The sequence below is a fragment of the Cavia porcellus genome, unplaced genomic scaffold (assembly GCF_034190915.1).
Source record: "Cavia porcellus strain 051 isolate PalLab524CR breed Dunkin Hartley unplaced genomic scaffold, mCavPor4.1 scaffold_17, whole genome shotgun sequence".
NCBI lineage: Eukaryota > Metazoa > Chordata > Mammalia > Rodentia > Caviidae > Cavia > Cavia porcellus.
Genome location: NW_026947500.1, coordinates 39,676,215 through 39,682,214, shown reverse-complemented (window position 1 = coordinate 39,682,214; position 6,000 = coordinate 39,676,215). Strand labels below are relative to the sequence as shown.

General features: G+C 37.0%; 1 long non-coding RNA gene across 3 annotated transcripts in view; it reads left to right on the top strand.

Annotated features, from left to right (window-relative positions):
* The first annotated feature begins 1,498 nt into the window (after positions 1–1,498).
* Positions 1,499–6,000, top strand: part of LOC134471197 (uncharacterized) — a 49,452-nt gene continuing 44,950 nt past the window's right edge. The window contains exons 1-4 of one of the 3 annotated variants that reach the window (XR_010040509.1): positions 1,503–1,729; positions 1,852–1,929; positions 3,266–3,510; positions 4,723–5,421. This is a non-coding gene — a long non-coding RNA (uncharacterized LOC134471197). Of the gene's footprint in view, positions 1,730–1,851; positions 1,930–3,265; positions 3,569–4,722; positions 5,422–6,000 lie in introns of those variants that run through there. The other 2 variants (XR_010040506.1, XR_010040508.1) reach the window with 2 other exon arrangements.

Genomic DNA, 6,000 nt, shown 5'->3' with positions numbered 1-6,000 from the left:
ACAGATTATTCTTTGAGTCACTTGTCAGAGAGGATATTTCATTCTGCTTTTTATTGGGCTGGGCAGTGATGTGAGATGAGGAAGCCTTCCAAAAGAAAAGCCCAGAGCCAAAAGGAGACAAGAGATTTCCCCCAGCAAGGTGGACTTATAAACAATAGAAATGTGTCAGGTCTGTTCAGAGCAGTGACTGGTGAGTTCATTCTGTTCTCTACCAAACAGGAGCATTTGCTGCTGTTGTTACATGGTATGTGCATATGCATCTGTATAGGCAGAGGAAAAGATAACTTTCATTTTAGTCTAGACATTACAAGACCCAGATGCAAAATATCTAAAGAGAACTGTTATGGGTGGAAGTGATCTGTTGGTGCCAGATTTTAACCAGAGACAATAAAAAGAAAAATAATTAAGACAAGTTTTGGTGAACCATGCCAGGAGTTGGGCAGATTATATTACTTCCTCTCCTCAAGAATATTAGAAAACTAAATTTCCTGATCTCATTTAACATTAAATAGGACTTGTTTCTTTAATTATGACAAGTAAATACGGGTAGAAGTGATCAAGTTTGCTGTCAAGCTTGAAATTTCAATCCGTCTGAAAACTCCTTGGCCTATATTCTTTTTCCCATTTAATAAATGGTGAAAGGAAAGACTCTGAGGTGATAGAGTCATGTGATAGAAGACACAGATATAAATGAGTTATCAACCAGAGGAAAGCTACAAAGAAATTCATTAACCTTTCACAGCTGAATTTGACATAGGAAAACTAAAGTGATTACGTCAAGTTACTGAAATTTTGAATCCTTACTTAGCACTCGGTAGATTTACCTTCAGCAGGTATAAAAAAATTCTACAAATATGGCACTAGATTAACACTAGGGAAGCAGAATATTAGAAGCTTGGATGAAAGTGACTCAGGTTATACTGGGACAAAAGATTTGGAAATTGTCACCTGGTTGATATTTTGGGTGCAGATGACTTATTTGGTTCACCTGGAAAGTCTAGTTTTCTTTCTCTGGGAAAAAAATCCAGTTCAGCTTTTCAAGTTATGGTCAGTATATTTTTTTCAAGACATATGAAGATACAATAATTATCATTAAATATGAAAAGTCACAGTTCAAGGAATTAATTCTAAAAAGAATTTGGGTATGGTTATTGTTCCTGAACTAATGAGAAAAATATTAAAGTCCTCAAGACCAGATTAAAACTAACTTGTCCTATTCTGGATATTAACGAATTTTCATCCTCTAGATTTCCACAGTCAAGAGGCAGTCTTCAAGGTGGCATTGTTTAAAGGAAGGCATATAAATTAACCTTTGTTTGACACGTAGGCATGTATGATAATGGAAAAAAATATTTTCAAAGAAAAGACATTGAACTGTGCTCTTGGAGAACTACTGTATGATTAAAAAAATGTATCCTTTCAAAGAATAGAGCCAAATTCATGGAAACTCCACTCAGGCTCTAAAGCAGAGGAATTTCTCAGCATCTGGCTAGTGGATTTCAAATTCACTGTGTTGATTGGCTGCTGTATGCCTCTGTTCTTTCTCTATGAGTCTTTCTTCAAAAGCCTGTCAGCTATAGAGCCTTTTTTTTAATATTGAACACTGCATTCTGAGTAGGAGCATCTATTTTATCTATGCCACAAAGACCTGCATGTGGACCTCGTACAGAGAACTGAGAATCACCTAGAGAACTTGATTTTGAGCTGGAAATAGCGAGCAGCTGCTGATGTGGGTCATCCCTCTTTAGGAGAGGGAGAGTGTATCTCATGTGCTGAGGGGAAAGAAAATTGATTATTTGTGCACCAGAAAGTGTTGACACATCCTAAATCTGTCTTATTTTCTCTTCCAAGGAGCCCTGGAAGTCTGCATTTCTAAAATGCTCTTTCGGTTAGACTGGGAATACACAACTGCGTTATTCCAGATACAAGGTAAGGGATTCTATGTTGCCTTTTGGTAGAAGTGCATATGCATGTGGCATATTAGTTTCATCTTTTTCTTTGTCGACTTATGAATGTCAAGATGCTTTTAATGGCAAAAGATAATGAAGCAGCCACAAAAAAAGCAGCTGGTTTGAGAAAGTCACCTAAACTTCCCAACAGTCTATTTCATACGTGAAAAATATGTTTTTCGTTACACTTCTATTTCAGAATCGCTACACTACTGTGGTTTACTCTAGCTTATCCTGAGACATAGAGGAGATTTTTGCTCTGTGTGTGTCAAGATGAGGAAGCACACTTATGAATTATGACTATGAAATCTTAGAGAAGACACAACTGTGACAAAAACTGCATCTTCAGGAGACAGGAATCTTTTATTTGAAGCTAAAAAGTGTGTTAAAAGGGAAGAATAGCGATTGAAAATAAAAACAGGCTTGTTTATTGCAGCATTTCAACACAGGATGGTGAAAAGTTTAGGATGAGCATATTGGGTGCCTGGTTAGAATTAAGGAAACACAGGGCTTCCTTAACACAGGGCTTCCTTGAGGGACCTGGTTCTGATTGCTGCAGGATTTGTGCTGCTCTGTCTGGGGTGGACACTGCCAGATGATTATTTCTCAATGTCTCTGAGCCCAGGATGGTGACCATCCCCACAACATTCATGCCTGAGTGGCAGTGTATGACAGTGACAAAAATCTCTGCCCTTGTGCTCTACATTTTGAAATTCTTAGACTGCCTGTTTCTTATTCTCCTGAAGCTGTTGAAAGGTCAGTGTGTCATTGAGATGGTCACTGCCTTCTTGAAGGACCTTCAGGGAAAGAGTAAACCTCTTTATGATGTCATTCAAACTTCCTGGTTCTGACAAGTGTTTCCTGAAGAGATTGTTTATGATATTGCAAAGCCGGAGAAGAGTTTCCAAAAGAGACGTGGTTCCTTTGGAATTATTTAGCTCTAAGGTCCTTAAGTTTTCGTTTTTCCTTTAGCTATTAACACTTTCATTTTATCTGAGAGGTTTGAGAATGGCATTGTTTGCTACACTACATGGTCCTTTTTCTGTTTTTTTTTTTTTTTGTTGTTGTTTTTTTTTTTTTTTTTTGAAGACCTGTGGTAGAAAAATCTCTCTAACCTTGATATCACTATGTTTTTCTGAAAAAATTAATTTCAGTTATGCTGTTACAGATAATGTAAGTCATATGGCCTTTGCCTCATGGTTTGGTGGGTATAGAGTCTTAATGTGAAAATGTTGCTCATCGGTTGCATGAGAAATGGTTTTCAAACTAGTTTCCCTTCTAGTTCATATTTTTTCTCTTAATATTTATTTTTCTAGATTTCTTCAGTTTTAAATGACAGAGGCAGAGGCAGAGACAGAGACAGAGACTGAGAGACAGAAAGAGAAACACTTATTGCCAGTCTTCTGACCGTATTTCCCCAATCATCCAACATTAGTGGGACCTGAGTGACTTCTAAATACTAGTATCTGCGTCAATACTGAGATAGTTTCCTGGATGTGCCTGGGACCACCATGCATATGTGCATAGAAGATGAAAATACCAGAGAAGTAATCCTCTCCCGGTGAATATTTCTTTGTCAATGACTTTCATGTTAACATAAAAATATTTCAGCTTACTCACTCCTTAGTTGTGGTAACTTAATGAGTTGTTTTATACAATTTCCTGCTTTGTGTCCACTGACTCAAGCTCTGTTACTGAGCTGACATTTCTTCCATTGTCAGTTTTTCATTCTCCAATCACTATTCACTTCCTGAAGATGTCCCTGCATAATAAATCTTTTGTCAGGTCTACTTTTAAAGAGATCCAACTAATAGAGATAAAGACAAAAGAGAGTGAGAAGGGAGAGAGAGAGAGAGAGAGAGAGAGAGAGAGAGAGAGAGAGAGACAGAGAGAGAGAGAGAGAGAGAGAGAGAGAGAGAGAGAGAGAGAGAGAGGGAGGAGTGGGGAAGGAGGAGGAAGGAGGGAGGAGGATAAGAGAGAAAAGATGAGGAAGAAGAAAAGAAGGAGACAGAGAAAATGGATATTATACAAATGACATGGGTAGCTTTTTGATACTTGGAGGAACAAGCCACATTTATATCTACAGAAGAATAGATGAGCAAGGTAGAGTACATTAGAGAATCAGGGACATGCAATGTACAAGCACATGAAATCAAATGAATGCAATCTCGTAAATGTTGTTAGATCAAGAGAAACCAAACCATATTTTGTATCCTTTTATTCCTATTTACATAGAGTTTAAAAACAGTCTATGATACAAATCAAAATGTAGATTTTCTTGCATATACTCGTAACTTAAAAAGGAAATGCTTTCTGAGCACTAGTCATTTCCTCATTTCTTGAGCTGAGTGCTGGCTACGTGGGAATGCTAGCTTTTTGAATATTTACTTATTGAACACTTCAGCATTGCACACTTTCTTATATATACATGAGATTTAGATATGCCTGTGTATGTAAAAATAAATTAGACGTGTGTGTTTTGAGAGGCTTATATTTGATAATGGAAGTATGGCACAAAAATGCTCCATACATTTCACATAAAAATTATTAAAAATAATTAACATAAGACAGGCAGTGAATCCCAGAATTAAAAATGGAAGAGAAGTGCTCTTCTACCTGAGATGAATCAGAGATGTTTAATGGAAATAACAAAATTTAAATTTTTAAGATCATCCTGGGCTTGCATGTGTGTGGGGACTGGAATAGTTTGGGAGGAAGAGCAGATGGGAAAATGTGTTGGCAAATTCTACACAAATTTCTTATCTGATTTTAGCATAAGTCTTGAGTTGTTAAATGCAAGCCAGAAGAAAGTTAAGTGCTTAAGGAAAGAAGACTTCCAACAGCAAGCTGAAGAGTCTGGACACTTTCTGCTGAGAGCCAATATTTTCCAGCACAGATTTTATAATCAGATTCGTACCTGCAGAGAATGTGAAGGCAAGGAGCTGTAGAACAGGCTGGAGTGAGGAACGCCTGAGAGGACTGTGGAAAGGGCACCATTCACTGTTTCTCCAGTTAGTTTGTGTGACAGTAATGAGTCAAAAAGTAACCGGCAGTTTATGGTCGAATAATAGGTGCTCATAATGAAGGAAAAAAGGTCCCCTTTTAGAGTACTTTAAACTTGAGACATCAGCAGGTTCTTTTGAAGTTCAATGGGAAATTTGAGACCATAAGACTGGAGCTGGGAGATAACCTGGGACTGTAGATTTGGGAATCGGTGATATAAATGTGGTTGAGGTGATCATGAGTGTGATGAAAAATGTAACGAAAGTACACTGCTGCTTGCAAGGGAACTTTGCATTTAGTGCTGTGAAGGATCAAGAGCAAATTAGTGGAAATCTAACAATAGTAACTGCAATAGTACTGTCCAAATTCTTTGCATATAGGGAAATGTATCTTGTTACCCAGTGTATTCTACAGCTTTTTGCAGCATAGTAGACTTTTAATAAATGAATATTTCAAATTAATAACTAAATTAATTTATATTTGCACTGTGCTTTATATTTTTTCAGTTTTATTATTAGTATTCTGAGCATAGCATCAGTTTATTTATGTAGTATAAATATGATTTAACATTTAAAATTTTATATTTATAAGCAACATGTTATTTTTATAAATGGTGGCAGAGAATTGTATTTTTATTAAACACATTTCTGCAGTTAATGGTCAACCTCTTCCCATGAGTGTAATATAAGTCTCATCTGTTCACAGTGATCATTGCTGGGGAAACCTTGATAGGCGGTTTTACCTTCCGGAGTATGTGTGGGGTCACATTATAGCCCATCGTCTATCAATAATTAGTGTCAAAATGCAGTTTGTACATTTATGATTGCATAAAAGGATCTCTCGTGTGATGTTACAGCACAGTTTCCCTAGGAAAATAGCTGCAATTACATGAAACTCACAGGGATGTTTCATGGGGTGAGTGAGGTGATGCTTGTAAATATCAAATGAGAAGTGGGAGCATCCAGAAGAAGTGACATAAATGTGGGTTTTCTCATCAAAACTGCTAAATTCATTGGGCGTTAGTGACAACAGTAAAACCCTTCCAAGA